The sequence below is a fragment of the Dysidea avara genome, chromosome 5 (genome assembly GCF_963678975.1).
Source record: "Dysidea avara chromosome 5, odDysAvar1.4, whole genome shotgun sequence".
NCBI lineage: Eukaryota > Metazoa > Porifera > Demospongiae > Dictyoceratida > Dysideidae > Dysidea > Dysidea avara.
Window position 1 is genome coordinate 2,419,631 of NC_089276.1, and position 17,850 is coordinate 2,437,480.

Genomic DNA, 17,850 nt, shown 5'->3' on the forward strand with positions numbered 1-17,850 from the left:
CAGTTGTAAATACCAGTATTGCTACTACTAGCCGAGGTGTGTACAAAGATTGAGATGAAGATAGAATGGTTCGCGCAGTTGACAGTGTCCTTAAGAAGAAAGCTAGTATAAGAAAAGCAGGGGAAATGTATGGCATACCAAAATCCACAATTGCAGATCGAATAAGTGGGTGTGTGATGGAGGGAGCTAGAAGTGGTCCACTTAGGTATCTCAACACACAGCAAGAAGAGGAGCTTGTACACTTTCTGTTAGAGTGTGCTTCAATTAGATATCCAAAGAGTCGTCAAGAAGTGATTGGTATGGTGCAGCGTCTATTAAGTGACTGTGGGATTGAAAAAACTGTGACACATGGTTGGTTGGAATCGTTTTGCCACCGTCATCCTAATGTAGCATTGCGTGCTACCGCCTCCTTATCCCTTTCCAGAGCTAAAGCGTCAGACACTACTGTTATTAACAAATATTATGATCTTCTTGAAAGCACCATGGATTTATATGACCTTCATGATAAACCTTGCCAGCTGTTTAACGTTGACGAAACTGGTATGCCTCTTAATCCCAAACCTTTAAGAATGGTTTGTGGCACAGGATCAAAGAATCCGGCTTCAATATGCTCAGGTAACAAGTCTCAAATTACTATAGTCGGGTGTGTCAATGCTGCAGGCTACTGTATTCCTCCTATGGTCATCTATGGTCGCAAAGCTATCAGAGCTGTGTTGGTGGAAAATGAAATTCCTGGTACAATCTATGGGTTGTCTTCCAAAGGTTGGATTGATCAAGACCTGTTTGATCAGTGGTGTGACCACTTTTTGTGCTATACTCCATCGACTAGACCACTACTTTTATTGATGGATGGACATTCCGCACACTATTGTCCAAGTGTTATTCACCGTGCTTCTGAAAATAAAGTGGTGCTGATGGCTTTGCCACCTAATACAACGCATTTAACACAACCTTTGGATAAAGGTATATACGGGCCTCTAAAAGTTGAGTGGAGGAAGGTATGTCATGATTATATTGTTCAAAACCCTGGAAAACTGATTACGCTATACAATTTTTCTCCTTTATTTTCAAAAGCTTGGATGAAAAGCATGACAATTATGAATATTATGGCTGGGTTTAGCACTACAGGAATTTTCCCAACTGATAGAAATAAAGTGATTTCCAAGTTGGAAGCATCCATGTGTACTCCAACAAAACAACCCAGCAAGCTGTCATATTTGCCGTTGCTGACACCTGTTCCTTCACCACCCAGAAAAACAAGCAGTAAAAAATGCATTGTTTTTTCAGAATTAGAAATACAGCTGTTTCTTGAGAGACATGAGGAGGGATATGATGGTGGGGATGAGCGGTACAAAATTTGGCTGGAAACATACCACCCAGGAGCAGAAACTATCAGTAATGTTTCCTTGAATCAGTCTGTTTTTCATACACCAAAGCAAGAAAGTAAAACTAAGAAGTATACTCAGATTGCTGTTGTTTCAAAACCTGCAAGTAGAATTGATAAACTTTTTAGTAAACCGGACCTGCCTTCTAAGTTACCAACTAAAACAGAAAAAAGCTGTGGACGGGTTCTTACCAGTTCTGAGGCATTGAAGCTTTTACAAGAGAAGGAAGAAAAAAAAGATGTGGCCAAGCAGAAGAAAGATGCTGCCAAGCAGAAGAAAGATGCTGTCAAGCAGAAGAAAGAACTTTGTCAAAACAATGCAGAAAAGAAAGTACAGAAGCAAGTAGATGAGAATGTTGGAATAGTTGAAGAGGGAAGTAAGAGGAAAGATAATCCAGGTAACATTATCATGTAACCTACAGAGCATGCATAACAGATGTTGTCCTTTAAGCGTGATTATATAATCCTGATACACTACTGGCTGACTCCATTGATAATTATTACTTTGTGTGCATGTTCGTATGGGGCTGGAATGAAGGCTTCGTAATCTTTATACCTTCGAAGAGGGTTTGAAAAGCTTCATATCCATGGTTACAGTCTTATAAATTCAGTAAAAGTTGTGAAATATCACCAAAATTTTATTGTGTGGTATAGCTGTATAGTATCTAAAGCCTGTATACTATTTTTATAGCTGCTACAATGAGTGTGCCCACAAGTCACCACATAGGCATATACACAGTGCTGGCAATTATGCAAGAAGCTTTATAGGATTCAGAGACTTTACTAAATGCATGTCTGATCTGTACTATACAAGTATAAGAAAAAGTTAGGAATTTTCAGTATGAGTAGGGACTGTAATAAAAAGGACTGTCAAAGCAAACTTGAACACAACTCAACAACTGAGTGTATGCTTTTTAATCCCTACTTTAGCCATGTGCAACTAATAACAAATGGCTAAAGCAAGGATTAAAATGCATATACTCATTTGTTGAGTCATGTTCAATTTTGCTTTGCCAGCTTGTTTCAGTGCTTTTAATTGCAGTTCCTACTCATACCGAAAATTCCTAATTTTTTCTTACACTTGTTTGTGTACTCTTTTTTGTAAATGAATTTTATTTAGCACACAATTGTGTCTAGAGTGTGTTAATCACAGCAAAGAAAGGCACTGGCTTAGCTAGTTAACCTTGCTTAAAAGAAGCACACTAAAATACTTTTAAGCACGTACATTCTCGATGATGTACAAGAGTAACTAACTGCATGGTAAAGTAGATAACACAACACACTGTTTAAATCGGCACAAGCGTGAAACATTGGTGTAATCAGTGGGAAGCCATATACAGTACAATAGTGCATTCCAGCATAAATGTGGGCGAGTCTATAATTCCAGTAGACATTTAATATTGTGTTTGTCATTGGAACCATTCTCCCAAAGAAGTAACACAGTAGGTATAGGCAATTTACAGCTAGGTTTACAGCTAGCAAAGTCAGGTGACACGCCCTTTATTTAGCTAGTAGCTAGTGAACTGGTCACGCCCTCTATTTAACCTGTGAGTACCTGTACAGTTGTACCCCCACCGGACCTTCTGTGATCCTTTTGCAGCATACAAGCATGTCCCTACCCATGGTGTATCTCAAATAAAATCACGTGAGTGTTACAATTTGTTAAGTCATACGTGTTGATTGTACAGTACTGCTTACTGACTACTAATGGAAGCCATACAGATGAGCAATGGCCAAGATAAAGAAAGATCAAAGCTAAAACTGTAACAGAATAGTGCTTAAAATTGTGAAAAGTTTTCTGCCTTGAAATTCTAGGCATTTCCACCAAAGAAGTAAGGCTGTAGCTGCAGCCAGTTTTCCACTACGCTTGACTGAATGAATCAGGCAGAAAGACAGTCAGTAGAATATTTGCTAAATAATTTTTTTTTAAATATCGTAGCACCTCGTCAAAAACGCTTAGAGTTGTTCTAAAGACACATTTTGGCTTGTTTCTGCATGACCAATACTGCCAAGTGGTCGTGAAGGATTTGTGAAGATAAGTTTAAGTTGATTTCTTCATGGACCACGTCCACAAATCACCAATGTCCCTACTATGTCGTACTGTATGATACGTACGTAACAAGCACACCTCACGTATGGTTGCACTCTGGTATCACTACTTTTTGTCATCATGTGCTAGTGAATTCTGCTGCATGTACTGGATGTCCACAGCTATTATATGTTGTTTTGCATAGGTTCCAATTTTTTTTGTTTGATTAAAATTAAATACAGCTAGGTAGTAGTGTATATATAGTTCTACATAATATTGTGTAATGAATTTAAGGAAATGTGGTCTATTTGTAGGGAAATTTAAGAATTATGAAGTGTCTGATGATGTTGAAATTACGAATTGTAATAATAGTGACAAGCCTTTATCAAAATCAAAGATACGACGTCAAAAACTAGACAGTAGAAAAACCATGAAGCATTTAGTATCCTTCAAACTTCCTTCTTTACAGTGCATATTGAGTGGAAAGTGGTTGAACGACACTCACATTAATGCAGCAAGTCAGCTTCTAAAGGCTCAGTTTCCTTCTGTTTTGGGTTTACATGACACAAAGTATGGACAAGATTTGTCTTTTCCCAACACTGATAGCCCGTTTGTGCAGATTTTACATTCTAAAAATCACTGGTTGACAGTGGAAGGAGTAAACTCATCTTTAGTAAAAGTATATGATACCCCAGCATTGAAAATGTGCAAGCTCAAATTGCTGCAATTATACAGAGCTCCAGTAAGTCCATTAATTTTTAATTGGAGACAATGCAAGAACAGCTTGGAAGCAGTGACTGTGGATTATTTTCAATAGCATATGCAACTGAATTGTGTTTTGGAAATGATGTCTCTTGTTTGTGTTACTATCAAGACAAGTTAAGGCCTCATTTTGTAGAGTGTCTTAGATCAGAAAAATTGGTTCCATTTCCATCTAAGTCAATCAGAAGAAGAAAGGCCTTGCCCACCACACTTACTTTTGACATATACTGCTCTTGTCGTCTGCCAGAGTTGGTGGGAGGAGAACCAATGGCAGCATGTGAGAAATGTCACGAATGGTACCATCGTTCCTGTGAGAATATTCCCAAGGAAGTTTTCACTGAGAGCGATGTTCAGTGGGTTTGCAGTAAGTGTGTAAATGATTGATGATTTTGAGTGACAACACTGCAAGGCGTATATAAACTCTAATACAAGTAACATGTTATTAGTTGTCTTTATGGTATGTATTATCAGTTTGAAAGCTTTATGTTATATTTTTATTTGTAAGTAAAGTGTGCCATCAATGTACGGTCACCAGGTAGCTTTGGATGCCAGCTGCAGCACGCTGAAATGTAATCCACTGTATTAACTTGCGTTCTGCATCATTATTACCTTAGACTCTCACCATATAGCATACAAAGTTTTTGTAGAATTTCATTAGGACTTGGTTTGGTGAGCAGCTCACAAAGTGCACAACAGCTCAGTATTTAGCACAGGTAACCATCCAAATGTATGAGTGTGTGTAGCAGGGATGGATCAAAAGGGACCCAAATTTAGTTGTAAATATGTGGTAACAAGTTTATGATGTAGCCACAGCTATGTATAGAATAGCCATATCTGACCTTCGTCGGTAACTCCATAGCTATAACTGCAACCAGGCAAACGTATGTCTAGTAAAAATGCATAATAATGATTGCTCTATTAGAGTAGTTGACTGCTTTATCAGAATAATGAAATTAAAGTGCAGATCACTACATATTTCACTCCTGCCTATTCTCAAGGGTACGGTGCTACGTTATGATCAATTTTTCCCATTCAAGAGTTTAAATGTTTTCATGGCTGCCTATCTGTTGTAAGGCAACCATTTATTTCATATTATTATTCAATTTTACATGTAACTGCATCTTGTAAATTTAAGAGTAAATTAACCAACATCAAAGTTAATTAATTGATGTATGACATACATATTTGTAACTGCACCAATGTCTTTGTGCACCATACTCTTTTTGAGGTATTGCACAACACAATAAATAAAGTAAATCATATTGAGGATATATTGTGGTCTTCTGACAATCTGCAGCTGCACAGCTATAGTGAGAAAAGTCAGAACTGCTGATAGTAGCCTACATTGCTTATTAAAGTAATCATGCATGATACAGTAGAAATTTTGAAGCATTGTGCATTAATTAAAAGTGACTGCTCACTATAAAATATTTGCATGCTTTAGTTTGTTAGGCACTGAGGATAAGTTGCCAATTACCAACTGATTAATTACTATCACATCTTTGTATGCAATATTTATTTTAATTGTAGTATCTCTTGCAAATGTCTTACCTTGACATCAAGATGTCTGAGCTAAAAGAAACTATAATGCATATATAATGAACGATTTAACAGAACTCCGCCTGTTTCTGTAGATAATTCATTTACTGGTAGTTAGGCTATAATACATTCCTATAATGCACAGATACAAACTTTTACACAAATTTTGCAGTAGCTGGTTTGTTACAAAAAATGAATAGTTCAGTATTCTCTTCTTAAATCTTCTATGCATTATATATGTGCTATTCTCAGTATGGAATTTCCATGACCTTAAAAATAGCTTATAATTATATCAAAATCAATATTTCATGCATGGCATGGACAAAGGCCATGCATGACATTCCCACAAACTTTAGACTATTATAGTATAACGTTCTAGGTCATTAATTAAAAGATATTCTGATAAAACAGTCAAGCATGAAGTTTCAACTATACTCTAATAGAACAATCACTAATAGCTACAAAAAATTTCTGTACTTTATCAATTAACTTTTATTTTGAGGGAATAAGTTAGCAAAAGGGGTTTAATTTAATTGCTGTCAGGGGCGGATCTAGGATTTTTGAAAGGGGATTTCCAGAGGTACACATCTGGAGGATTTGATTGACTGTTCTATTAGAGTATCTCGATCTTATAAAGGTTTGCTGGATAGCTATTACTTAATGTTTGGACAGCTGTTCTGAAGCAAGCCCATCCTAGAGGGGTTTTTGGAAACCTCAGAAACCCCCCTCCACCCCTAAAACCGCCCCTGGCTGTATAGCAGTCCTGACTTCTCAAAATCAAATAGCTAGCTTGCTAGCTGTGCAGCTGCAGATCGTCATAAGACTACAATAAACACTTAATATAATTTATTTTGTTGTTTGTTAGCATAAAACAGGTGAACACGTATAAATTTGCTCATAAATCCACCAAAAGTTGTATAGTTTCGTGTAGAATAGATGTCCGATGTTTGATTGCTCTACACGCGATAATATATTCAACGATTGCTCGGGCGTGGCTTTGAGTAATTAGCTAATATTTGGTATGCTGAACCTTAGGTGACTACTCTTACTAATTACCAAGTTTAGGGTCCGCAATCCGAAAAATCTACTTTCACAAATCAATCCCCTACCATTGTGGGATGTTCATTGTAGTATCCCATTGCTAGATCCACCATGAAACCGGAGGCACGATTGTTGTCTTCACAGAACTATCGATTTTAGTATTTCGTGAGATGCAAAAATTATTTTAAAATTTCGTGCTCCACACAAACAACAGGATAGAACCTGCTGCTTAGCTAGGTATTATCTAGAGTTAATGTAGTTAAAAAGTACGCACAGTAATACGCAAATGATTCACTGGGTTACCGGCACAGGGTTGCTTTCTCTCAAAAAGCAGAAAACAAAATACGAATTTTCAAATTCAAACTGCCCTACCAGCCAAGATAAGAAAAGCCAACTCTTCCTCATAGTGATGTGATAAGGTTGGATGCATAGTCTGTCTATGCTGTTAGTCTGGAAAGGATCTGAGACTTCTCACCATCTGGGTGAAGAACGTCAAAATTTTCGTGCATCATTTCAAGGGATTCTCTCAATGGTACCAAAGTGCTTTCCAGTACTTCTGATGCCACACCGGTCACTTAATTTTGATTAGAATGATGATAAAAGATGGTTCAAAACGTTTGGTAGTAGTAGTAGTTGGTATTTCTGTGATTTCATATGATGCAGTATACCAGCAGCTCACCAGGAGCTCCACCCAGCTCGAATCAAAAATGAAAGATTTTGTGCATTTTTCGGTTTGTTTTGGGATGTTTTGCAGCATAATGGTGATGTAGGGTGATCTAGTGAAGATTTGAAGCTGCTGTGGAGCGTGAGAGGTGAAGTCAATTTTGGACGATTTTGCTGCCTCCCTTGATGCATAGCTTAGAGCGAGACGTGGAAGCTGTGGATGAAGCAATAATTGACAACCGCTATTATCAGACGTTCAGGGACATCTTTTGCCATAGTTTTAGTCTATAATTAATGATTTTTGAGGCTGCAGAAGCGCTGGAAATGGCTAGAAAGTGCGACACAATTCTTTGATGCTGCAGAAAATTTTGACGCTCGTCACCCAGATGGTGAGAAGTCTCAGATCTTTTCCAAACAAACAGCATAGACGGACTATGCACCCAACCGTATCGAAACACTATGAGGAATAGTTGGCTTCTCTTGCCCTGGGTGGTAGGACAGTTTGAATTCGAAACTTCGTATTTCTTTGTCTGTTTTTTCAAAGAAAGCAACCCTGTGCCGGGCACCCAGCAAATCATTTACTTATTTCTGTGCGTAGTTTTCAACTACAACAACTCTGGATACAATGTGGCTAAGTAGCAAGTTTCATCCGGTCCTTTGTGTGGAGCACGAAATTTTAAAAGTAAATCTTGCATCTTGTGAGATACTGAAAATGATATTTCTGTGAAGACAACAATCGTGCCTCCGGTTTCATGGTGGATCAAGCAATGGGATACTACAATGAACACCCCACAATGGTAGGGGGATTGATTTGTAGAAATTGATTTTTCGGATTGCGGACCCTACCAAGTTGCATTGAGATCTGTGCATATACTGGGCTTTGCGAGCTACAGTCCGAAAATTCATACTTTTGGCCAAAACTGCATGCGATTCGGACAACCACTTAATGGTAGGCCAAACCCACAGTCCTTGATGGAATTCTACAAAACTTGGTGTGCTGGATGGTGATGGTCTAAGGTAATAACAATGCAAAATTCAACTTGATAGATTCTGTAGTTTCTGTGTACTGGCGTCCGAAAACACCTGGTGGCCGAACATCGGTGGCTTACTCTACACCACATCAGTTTGTGAGGGGCTGTTAATTATGTAGTCGGGTAGGAAAATTAGCATTTGTTGTAAGGTTGAACAGTTTTTAGTGAAACCAAACTGAGAACAACTAATATATTTACTAATGTGAGTGATAATTTTGTTGTAGATTAGTCTTTCAAGAACTTTAGATGTGTTGGATAGGAGCGAGATGGGACGATAATTTCTTACAGAACAATGGTCGCATTAGAGACATACTTCTATATTTAGCCTAGATTACTCGCGTGATAGAACATTTTTGAATCTAAAAAGAGGGACCCGCTTCTCCGCGGCAGGAGTCACAACTCAGAAGTGACAAAGGAGACCAGATGACGCTACGAACCTACTGCCTACGAGGTGATAAAGTGTTAGCTAAATAAATGTACCTGTTCTATACCATATGCGTATTTTGTACCATACGCGTATGGTACATACCATACGCGTATACGCGTACGGTACAACCATACGCGTATGGTACGGAAAATCGTACCATCTGAGTATAGCTAACCTGGTATGCGTACAATATCAAGCATGCAGAAGGTTTTTGCACTGCCGTACCTATTGACTACGCCTGATGGCACTCTGCTTTCATTTCTGTTCGGGGAAGAGGGGGGGGGGGGGGGAGGAGCTAGTCTTTCTGTTCAGTGAAGATCGAGATACTCTAATAGAGCAATCATATATTTTGTTATTATTATATAATTGCAAGACCTCGCACAACGAGTATAAATGCAATATACAAATCAAAATATGTAGCTACAGCTAACTAATTACAATTTTACAGTTCATTTATAAGGTTGTTAAACACGGTGATATAGATGAAGCTTCAAAAGTCTCTGGTTGCAAGTTGTTCCATATAGCAGTGGAAGGAAAAAAGCTGAATTTATATTTATATGTGTCAATTCTAGTGAATGGCAGGGTAAGTTGATCTGATTATAGCTATTCTATTCTCTAGAGCTAAGATCAATTTAGCTTTACTGCAATTAAGATATAATTTACTTTACTGCATGATGCAAACCTATTTAAAATAAAGCATTCCTTAAAATAAAAGAATAACATGATATCTCGCATGACTATATATAAGTGATGAAACTGACATCTTGATTTAGGACAATATATGATAAAAACAATCATGAATTCATCACACTGTTGGCAGATCCAGTCTTGAATTGTGTTAAGTCCTGCTGATCTGGTAGGATCTGATGAAATTCTACATTGTCAAAACTAATAAAGGTCAATCATCTGGGTTGGAAGCTTTACGAAAAACATGATAACACCTATAGCTACAATGGATCATGAATGGATCATGAATCCTCTTATTGGATTCATGATCCATTGTTGATAAAATGAAAATTCAAAAACTAGGCCATTATTACAAATGCTAATCCTCCTTCATATCTATAATAGAGTTAATGATGTAATGTAATCGTTCCAACTCCAAATTACCATGGATAAACAGAGAAATAAAGAGGGATATGAAGAGACGTAAACAATTATACAACATAGCTAAAAGAACCAAATCTAGTAATGACTGGAATGCCTATCGCAAGATTAAAAACTCTATAAATAGCAAGATTAAAGTAGCACACAATAATTATTTTAATAGAATGTTTGACAACTCATTTAATGGAAATCGTAGACAATTTTGGAAGTATATTAGAGCAAAACGTAAGGACTACCATAATATCTCCACCCTAATTGTAGATGGTGAATCTATCTCAGATACAAAGAGTAAAGCCAATGCATTAAACAACTATTTTGAGTCAGTCTTCACTAAAGAAAACTTATCTAATATCCCTTCCATGAATGGTTGCAACAACCCTGTGAATGCTCTGCCTACTATGCCAAGTATTACATTTTCAGTGGCTGGTATCCAACATCAATTATCCCTATTAGATACCAACAAAGCCAGTGGGCCAGACAACATTCATCCATATATCTTGAAGAATTGTGCAAACGAAATATCTCCTATACTGCAAGTTATATTCACTCAATCACTAGACACAGGTATACAACCTTCCGATTGGCTCATGGCCAATGTATGTCCAGTTTTCAAGAAAGGAAACCGTACTAGTACCGCAAACTACCAACCAATATCATTGACTTCTGTATGCTCCAAAACTATGGAACATATTATATATCATTCCATAATGAATCATTTAAACTCAAATAGCATTCTCATTGATACCCAGCACGGCTTCAGATCCCAGCACTCTTGTGTTACCCAACTTATTTCACTGATAGAAGACTTGTCACATGCTCTAGACCAACAGAAACAAACCGATGTCATTCTCCTTGACTTTGCTAAAGCGTTTGATAGTGTCCCACATCAAAGACTATTAGTTAAATTAAGACACTATGGTATCAACGATCACATCTGTCAGTGGGTCAATACTTGGCTGACCAGAAGGTCACAGCAAGTAGCTTTGGACGGTACTTTTTCTGACTCGATAGCTGTTCACTCAGGAGTCCCTCAAGGGACGGTTCTCGGCCCTTTGATGTTTCTTCTATACATTAATGATATAACAGAACATGTAAATTCGCCACTACGGTTATTTGCTGATGACTGTTTACTTTACAGAATTATCACCACCAAGGAGGATGCCATTCAACTTCAGCATGATCTTGATCAACTACACGAATGGGCAACTAAGTGGCAATTAAGATTCAATGTAACCAAATGTACTATTATGCGGTTTACCAGATCATTATCACCAATCATTTTCAACTACAAGCTAAACAATCACAACTTGGGTACATCAAACCAACACTCCTACCTTGGTGTTATATTGGATAACAAACTATCATGGTCTCCACATATTAGTAATATAGCTGCTAAGGCCAATAGAACATTAAACTTCTTGAAACGCAATCTGAGTTGCTGCTCGTCTAACATCAAAGCAACAGCCTACCTTACGATAGTACGACCGTCAATGGAATACGCTGCAGTCATCTGGGACCCATACCACCATAACAATATTCAACAGCTAGAGAAAGTACAGCGTAGGGCAGCTAGATGGGTCCTAAATGATTTCAATCGATTCAGTTCAGTCACAGCTATGTTACAGCATCTTTCTTGGCCAAGCCTTCAGCTGAGACGTAAAATATCCAGATTACAAGCACTTTTTAAAATTATACATCAAGATTATTCACTGTCAATTCCTCCTCATTTTATTTCAATGACAAGATCCACCAGACTATATCACCCACATCATTTTATTCTACCAAATTCATCTACCTATTCATACCAACAGAGCTTTTTCTCCAGATCAATTAAGGATTGGAACAACTTACCATCTTCCATCATTGAGAGCAACAATATTGACTCTTTTTCAGCGGAACTGCAAACATTGTATGGAACCCAATAACTGTAATCTTTGTAACTACGTAGCTAAATTCATTTTATGATTGCTTTTTTTTTCCTGAGCATATCAGCTGTGCTGTCTGCTCAGTAACAATAATAATAATAATAATAATAGTAATGATGTGACATGATGTAATATAATGTAATTTATGCATACCTGTAACATTAATATTGTGTACTGTAGTTGTAAGAGTTAGTTGTTATTGTGTACTTTCAGTTATTGATTAATAATATTATATACAGTAGTTTGTTTTGCCTATAAATGGTCTGCCTACACTTCCCTATTAGAACAATACCCACACATAATATTTATGTGTTTACAAATACTCCTGAAGATAGCCAAAGATTAGTACAATAATTAAAAGCTATATATATAGAGCGATATTACCCAAAACTCTACTAGGGGTTTCTCTATGCTTGTATATATGAACTTTGTAAAAATGTGTTTGGGTTTAAAGGTGCCCAATTATCCCTTCAACTGATACGCGTACGGTACAAAATACGCATATGGTATAGAACATACCTACCAAGTTTATTTTATCGAGTCAATCACACTGGACCTTTGTACGTTCGGCAGTGCAGTCTGTTTTTACTTTGTCAGTCAGTCAGGTGGATCAGTCAAGCTTACAAGTTCTGATAGCAAGACAGGTGGGATTTCGTGCAATACATGGCATTTGAATTTCGCCGAGTGAAGTGAGTGAATACGTAATCCTGTCAGCAGAGTGCTAGGACTGCAGCACAGCTAGGCTGTGGCTAATGTAAAGTAACTTGTATTTGCACTAAAGTATTAACTCTACTGGACTGTGGGTGAATTTGTTGGAGTACAGTTGTGGCACGTGCGAAGATGCTCGACGAATATAGCTACCTCGATTGGAAGCAGTCAGTACTGAAGTAGTTACGTAGCTAGTTATTTAGGTTGTAATAATACAACACTGTATGTTGGCTAGCCCACCATTGGGTCATTAGCCGTTTTTGCAATCATGAATGATTTTGAGTGTTTTGTGGGGGCATGCGTGCCCCTCCATCACCTTCTGGCTAGCTACGCCCCTGCGGCGCAGTTGCTGCTCTGCTTGTCCTGTGCTCCAGAGGAAGAAACATTTTGTCTGTCACCAAAAAGCTGCACAGATCGTGCTGCCACCAGAAACTGACCAATAAAATCAAACCACCAATACTTTGAGTTGATGATAGACTACTTGAACAATGTTGAGAGTGAATATCGTAGCATACGAAGAACCCTACGAACCGCTGCAACGAAAAATCACGTGATTTTAAGACATTTGTATCGTTTTCTACCAGAAGAAAGTGACAAACTTGGCTGCCACGCTGGTGTTATTTAAGTTACGCTTAGCCTAACACATGACAATAGTTAGGTAGTTGATTGGAGGATATCGATTTTTCGCGTTGCGGACCCTAGCTATGAAGAAGAAAGGAAGAAGGCTATGAAGAAGAGAGAATGTAATTGCTGTATTGTGAAGCTAGTTGCTGTGTTACTCGCAGTTATTACCAATAGCCAGTTAGTTAACACAATAAATAGCAGAATAATAAATAGTAAGTACAACACACAATATATATAGAGACAACCATACAACTACACATGGTGTCATACATCATTACAGTATAAGTCAATTATAGCTAGCTAATACATTACACTTATAAGAAGGTTACATACAAAGTATGTGTGTGCATGTTGTTCAGTATTGGATCACACCACATCTTCCTTTCTTAAGTCTTAAGAATAGTTAAGTCTTTCAGGTGATCTAATCTGTGTGCCAGTTTGAGATCTAGTGATTCGTCTGTCAGTATCACTTGTTTGGTGAGTATTAATTGTAGTTGTTTCATCAGTAAGTCGTTCTGTAATATGAGATTGGTTCCTTCTAACTTTGCCGGATGGTGTGTCGATAATGTATGATCTTGGTGTGGTAGAGTTTGAAGTGATTGTACCTGGCACTTGTTTACCTTGGGAGTTTACCCATACATCTGTGTCTGCTGGAAGCTGTGCTGCAGATCTTGCTCTATGGCGGCGATCATATTGCTCTTTCTGCTGTTCCTTATACTGCCTGTCCTTCTCTGCAAAGCCTTGTAGATGTGGCCAGTTAGGAACTAGTTGGTTTGCAACTTGTGGTACATCTGTTCTCAACTGTCGCCCCATCAGGAGTTCAGCAGGACTTAAGAGGCACCATGGAAGTGGTGTAGCTTGGTAACTAAGGAGGGTCAAAGCCATATCGGAAGTCTGTCTTAGAAGACTTTTCACAGTCTTAACCATGCGTTCAGCAAGACCATTCCCTTGCGGGTAATAAGGACTGGATGTAACATGTTTGAATCCATAAGTTGAGGAGAATTGTTTCATCTCTGAAGAGTCATGTTGAGGTCCATTATCACTTATAACTGTCTGAGGTATTCCATGTCGGCAGAAAATTGTCTTCATGGCACTTACAATGCTTGCAGAAGTGGTGGAATTTAGTTTGATGACTTCTGGATAACATGAGTAGTAATCTACCACTAACTTATGATTGTTTATTCAGTTCAAAGAGGTCTGTAGCCACTTTCTGCCAAGGATATTTAGGCAGTTCTGAGCTGAGCATCGGTTCTCTGGCAGGAGGTGTAACTTTCACACAAATGGGGCATTGTTTGATGAATTGTTCCATTTGTGAAGATACTCTCAGCCACCACACCGAGGTTGTTACTCGAAGACGGCATCTCTCGATACCTTGGTGACCACATAGGGTGTCATGTTGAAGCTTTGCAGGTACAACAATACGAGCTCTGTAAAGGAGTAAAGAATCACAAACAGTCAGTTCATTTCTAACATTCCAGTACTTGCTAAGCTCTCCAGTAATAACATGTTTTTCTGGCCAAGTTTTTTGGCAGAATGTGATGAGTTTTGAGCAAATTTGGTCTTCTCTTTGAGCTCTTCTCTTTGAGCTCTTCGATACTTGTCTAAGCTGTCTTTCGTAGTTGGGAATTGAAAAGTGGTACTGGTCATTTGACTTTCAGTAAGCTCTGCAAGTTGTTGATCAGATTCTGAAAATTGTTGTGGTGAGCGAGAGAGAGTGTCGGCAGTGTAAAGTAACTTGCCTGGCACATGTGAAATTGTATAATCAAATTGCATTAAGTGGAGACAGGAACGGAGAATTCTTGGTGGCAAACTGTCTAGAAACTTTGAACCAAGGAGAGGAACAAGTGGTTTGTGGTCAGTTTCAATATGAATTTTCATTCCTAAGACGTAATCAGAAAATCTTTCACAAGCCCATGTTGTGGCCAAAGCTTTTTTCTCTATTTGGGCATATCTAGTTTCTGTTTCAGTCATAGATCTTGAAGCATAAGCCACAGGTTTCCACTGTTGGTTAGTTTTCTGCATGAGAATGGCACCTAGGCCGTAGGCTGATGCATCTGCTGTGAGTTTTGTTTCAGCAGTAGGATCATACCAGGCCAGGACTGGGGTGGAGGTAAGCTCATGTTTTAACTTGTCAAAGACGTCTGTTTAGGACCCCAAGCCCAGTTCTGTTAGAGGTTGTGAAAGCTCTGCAATGTTTGGAGAAAATTTACCAAGTTGATTCACCATGCCAAGAAAACATCGTAGCTCAGACACATTTGCTGGCTGTTTCATACTGCTGATAGCTGAGGTTTTCTTTGCATCAGGGAATATTCCATCTGAATTGATGACATGACCAAGGAATGTTATAAAATTCTTAGCAAATTCACATTTGTCTTTGTTGAGGGTTATGCCAGCATTTTGGATTCTGGTGAGAACGGCATCAAGATGGGTGTCATGCTCATGTCGGTTACTGCCATACACAAGAACATCATCCATCAAGCATAACACTCCAGGAAGGCCATCAATTACCTCATTCATGCGTTTCTGAAAGTGTTCAGGGGCACTTGATATGCCAAAGGGCATTTTGTTAAAGCAAAAACGGCCAAATGGGGAAACAAATGTAGTGAGGTGGCGAGATTTCTCTGCTAGGGGAATTTGCCAGAACCCACTGTTGGCATCCAATTTAGTGAAAAATTTAGCTCCAGAAAGTTGGGCAAGTGTGTCATCCACTTTTGGAAGAGGGTGAATCTCTCTTAGAACACTTGTGTTTAGAGGTTTTAAGTCTACACAAATTCTCACAGTTTTGTCTTTTTTCGGCACAACTACCATGCCCACACACCATTGTGTGGGTGTGTCAACTTTTGATATCACCCCAATTGACTGCATATGGTCTAGTTCATCTTTCACTTTTTGATGAAGTGGGAGTGGAACTTTTCTGGGAGTGTGAAGGGCAAATGGCTTAGCATCAGGCTTGAGTGTGATTTCAAACTGTTTTGTAAAAGATCCTAGCCCTGTGAAAAGGTTTGGAAATTTTTGGACAATGTCAGTTTGAGTTTGGTTAATTTGATTAACTTGAGCTAGTATATGCAGTTGTTGAATAGCAGGTAAACCCAACAAGTTGTGTTTTAGCTGCTGTAAGACATAAACTTCCTGATCACGTTTGTGGTGTGTGGAGGACAAAGTTACAGTAAACTTACCCAGGACTTTTAGTGGCTTCCTATCTGGCCCACACAGAGACTTGGTGGCTGGTTTAAGCACAACATTTCCAAGTCTGGTCATTGTCTCTTGGGTAACAGCTTTGACTTCTGCTCCAGTGTCTAATTTAAACATCACAGGTTGACCATTGATATCAATTGTAATATTCCAGGTGGAGCCTTTCCTAGACTCTATGGCATCAAGATAGATCACATCTAGGTCTTCATCTGGCTCTTGACTGTCTGAAGTCATTTCATGAACATGTTTTGACAGACATTGGCTACTGTAGTGGCCCTTCTTCTTGCACTTGTAGCAAACTGAGTCTCTACCTCGGCAAGTACTGCGAGGATGAGGTTTGTTTCCACAGCGGATACATTTGTGTTTTTGAGTTTGTTTGTCTCTGTTCAATGTAGCACCTTTAGTAGGAAGGGATTTAAATTTCCTGCCTTTCACATGGTCAACTGATGATTGTGGTTTGGTGGTTTGATTTAGGAATACTTGCTGCTGTTGTACAGCTTCTCTTTGACGTACCATCTGCATAACTTTGTCTAGGGTCAAGGTAGAATCCATCTGCAGATGCTCAGAGAGTGCAGTGTTACGGATCCCCACAACTAGGCGATCTCTGATCATTTGGGAAGTCAAATCTCCATATTCACAGTTTTCTACCAAGCTGTAGAGTATGGTGATGTACTCTTCTGCGGATTCTTCTGGTAATTGGTTCCTGCGGTTAAATCTAGCTCTCTCAAATATGACATCTTTGCGAATCTTGAAGTAACCATTAAGTTTAGCTACAACAGTTTCATACTTTTGTCTCTCTTCTGATGTGATGTGGGTAGAGGCTAATACGCTCTCTGCTTCTTCACCCAAACAGTAGAGTAGAGTGCTGATTTGCTTAGCTTCACTCTTTTCTTCTGACAAACCAGATGCAAGTCGGAACTGTTCAAATCTTCTCAACCACTGTGGCCATTCATCTGGTTTTCGGAAGTTGAATGCTGCTGGGGGCTTTAGCGATATGTTGCTTGCCATCCCACTTCTGACACCATGTAGTGTGAAGTTAGTTGCTGTGTTACTCGCAGTTATTACCAATAGCCAGTTAGTTAACACAATAAATAGCAGAATAATAAATAGTAAGTACAACACACAATATGTATAGAGACAACCATACAATTACACATGATGTCATACATCATTACAGTATAAGTCAATTATAGCTAGCTAATACATTACACTTAGAAGGTTACATACAAAGTATGTGTGTGCATGTTGTTCAGTATTGGATCACACCACAATAGCCAGCCTTCAGAAATGGTGATTCATGAAGCACCAGTATCACCAGCACCAGTATCACCAGCACCAGTATCACCAGTGCCAGTGGTATGAAATTAAGTATTGGAGAAGAGGCAGATGAAACAGCTAGATTTGTTGAACTGTGCAAT

General features: G+C 38.6%; 1 long non-coding RNA gene and 1 pseudogene across 1 annotated transcript in view; one reads left to right on the forward strand and one right to left on the reverse strand.

Annotated features, from left to right (window-relative positions):
- The window catches only part of LOC136255587 (uncharacterized), a 26,675-nt gene extending 14,098 nt beyond the window's left edge, over nt 1-12,577 (reverse strand). Inside the window, exon 1 of the long non-coding RNA XR_010700977.1 lies at nt 12,432-12,577. This is a non-coding gene — a long non-coding RNA (uncharacterized lncRNA). The remainder of the gene's footprint in view (nt 1-12,431) is intronic.
- Nucleotides 8-4,684, forward strand: LOC136256320 (uncharacterized; annotated as a pseudogene).
- Nucleotides 12,578-17,850: the final 5,273 nt, after the last annotated feature.